Source organism: Erpetoichthys calabaricus, chromosome 8, assembly GCF_900747795.2.
Source record: "Erpetoichthys calabaricus chromosome 8, fErpCal1.3, whole genome shotgun sequence".
In the NCBI taxonomy this organism is placed as follows: Eukaryota; Metazoa; Chordata; class Cladistia; order Polypteriformes; family Polypteridae; genus Erpetoichthys; species Erpetoichthys calabaricus.
Window position 1 is genome coordinate 79,064,190 of NC_041401.2, and position 3,183 is coordinate 79,067,372.

Genomic DNA, 3,183 nt, shown 5'->3' on the forward strand with positions numbered 1-3,183 from the left:
ATTACACCATGCTAGCAATATCATCTATTAGTCGCTGCAGCTGTAATGCACATACTGTACATGGATTTGTGATTTATACTCAAAGTATCCTGTCTAGCACCCCCCAGTGATAACAGGGTTTTCAGTTGTTTACGGAAGGGAGTGAATGAAAAAGAATTCAAATCAAACTGACAAAGTATAAAACAGTCGGGGCTGGTAGTGTTTTGTTACAACAGAAAGCTTACTTATTCAGAACCGTTTCAAATATTTCCTCAATAGAAAAAGCAGTTTATAATGTCAAGTAATACCCTCTGGACTTCAATGTAAAGAGTGATCTTGTGATAGTATTTGATTTAATGGAGAGAATAACAGAATCACATTTTTAGTATAAACACATAATCCAAGTTAGTTAATTTGTATTCTTTCTTTCTTTCAATGTAAAGAACACCCTATATGTTGTAACACAATTTCTCCAAGACAGATACAGTACTCTGTGATGGCAGCTGCTCTTAGATCAGTCTACTAGCTAATTAAATGGCCTTCACTGGCCGATTTATTGTCAGATGCAGAAGTCATAGTGTTTATAACTTTGATTAAGCAACACAGTAAACTCTTAAGTAAATTCCAGCAGTGTCAAAAAGGAACACTAAGAAATAGCTCGGAAAAATAAGACTGTCACAGTACACGAGGGTCCCATGAAAGGATAGTCTAGTGATAGCAGTGTATGGACACTCCAGAAAATAGCTCAGCCCACTGAATCCCATTAAATGCACCAGGTAATGGTACCCAAGAGGGGCAATTCACCCAGATGTTCTGGTTTTCATTTCTTGTTCAACTAGATCAGGGATTCCCAAACTATTTTGGGCAAGAGACCCCTTTTCCAAAATGAACTGATACCTCAGACCCCCATAGCCAAATTACTTTAAAAATTCTCTCTCTAGTTTTTTTCCTATTGATACAAAATACTTACCAATTTAAAAGCTTTGCGGTTGGTTAAGTGAGTAAACTTGACATCATTTTCTCATCAAAATTTAACAAAATAAATAGACATAAAATTCAGGAAATATCAAGTGTAATTAATAATTATTAATATAAATTACGTAAAAATACTTAAGTAGGTAATTATTTTTTGAAAAAAAAAACATTTAAATCGCAAAGTAAAGATAAAAAATAAAAAATTCAGTGTGATGGATGAACCTGGTGACTTTCTACCAATCTAGCTAAATCTGGTTCAATATTGGTGAGTTGCAGCCTTAAATCTCCGCGTTCGTTGATTTTCAAACAGTTTCTTTGTTTTGTCAAAATGTTTGTAACCACACTGAAGCCTTTTTCGACTAGGTATGATGATGGAAAAGCGATAAGGTATTTTTCAGCAATGTTCCACAATGCAGGATACTGTGTTTCAATGTTGCGCTGCAACCAGAACTTCTGATAGCCTTGGTTGAACTTCTGCTTAAGCTCCTCCTCTGTGCTGATGGTGATCAACTCTTCTTGCATTATCACATTAGCTTCTTCCATGGCTGTGATATTGTACGGATTTATTATCCATTGAGGAATTTGTAAATTTAAGAGATCCTCAAACCTCTTAGTAAAATCCTTGTGTAATGCGTCCAAGTGAGTGACATATGATAAAATAACATCGTCTTGAAGCATTTCTGGTAATTTTGACAAATGCGGAAACTGTGAATATTGTTTTCTGCTTAAATTTTGTTTATAAAGGATAAGTTTACCCACAAAGGCCGATATTATTGATTTTGTTTTAATCAAGTTGAGATCGTCACCCTGCAGCTGCAAATTATCTTTGTTAAACATTCCAAAGATATCAGTCAAGTAATAAATATCTGTTTTACAATTGTTCAGATTTTCTTTCAAATTCGGATCTTTTTCTTGTAAAAACTCCAACACAGATTCAAAAATAGTTGAAAATCTTGCTAAGCAAGAGCCTCTTGATAGCCAGCGAACTTCAGTGTGCAGAAGTAACCGAGTAAAGACTTCGTTGTTTTCCTCACATAGCTGAGCAAATAACCGAGAGTTCAAAGAATTGCTTCGAATCTTGTTGACAGCATTTATAACATATTGTAAAGACTGGTGCAATCTAGGACACAGATTTGTTGCTACTAAATGCTGTCTGTGAATCACGCAGTGAATGACCAGTACCTCAGGCAGTTGTCTCTTTAAGTGAGCTATAAAACCTCGATGACGACCAACCATAGATGGTGCACCATCAGTCGCAACAGAAACAATGTTCTTCCATGGAATAGCTTTGTCGGTAAAAAAACGTTCCACGGCCTGAAAAATCGATTCTCCTCTGGTATCAGTCTCTAAATATGTAGCAAAAAGCAGTTCTTGGCACATATTTTCATCTTTAATATATCGAACATATCCTAACAACAGAGATTCATTGCCGGGTAATGTAGACTCGTCCAACTGGAGAGAGAATCTGTTGGTCTGTAAGAAATTGCATAAAATGTTTTCCACGTCGCGACCCATCTCGTCTATTCGTCTCTGAACGGTGTTATTGCTCAAAGGAATTCTCTTTATAATATCATGTGCGGGCTTGTGCAAAACTTTGTTGAGGACCTCCGCAATGGCTGGTAAAATAAGCTGCTCTCCAATTGTGTGGGGTTTCCCCGACTTCGCTATTAGTAAAGATATATTATAGGACGCTCGTAAACCATCAACGTCTTGCATAGATGATGACGCAAACATCGATCTTATGGATGGCCTTTTCTGTAGTTTTTCTTTAAGTGCTTGAAAGAATGACAAGGGCTTACTTTTTTTGTCAGCATGTACTCTTGATAAGTGGTCCTCCATTTTTGAAGGCTTCATGGCATCGTTACTGAATACTTTTTCACATATGAGACACATCGGCAAGTGTTGATTTGATAGAGATGGAATAAATCCAAACTTCAAGTAGTCCAAACTGTATTGTCTGCATTTTTTTTTCGTGTCTGCCATCATAAAACTCGCAGTAAACTTGCAAATCAAAAAAATATATATGTTTAAGAAACTACTTAAAAAAACAATAATAAAACGCGCGTAGGTAACTAAGCACTTTGTAAATTCTTTTTCAATCACTTTATTTTAATTCACTTTATTTAACTATGTAATCACTTTGTAATCTCTTGAAATAAATTAGTAGATGAGTGTATTATCATTCAAGCTCCAACGAATTTCAAAACGCAAATGAACTTTCAACCTAAG

General features: G+C 35.6%; 1 pseudogene; it reads right to left on the bottom strand.

The window, feature by feature from the left end:
• Positions 1 to 1,149: 1,149 nt before the first annotated feature.
• Positions 1,150 to 2,937, bottom strand: LOC114656550 (SCAN domain-containing protein 3-like; annotated as a pseudogene).
• Between the last annotated feature and the right edge of the window lie 246 nt (positions 2,938 to 3,183).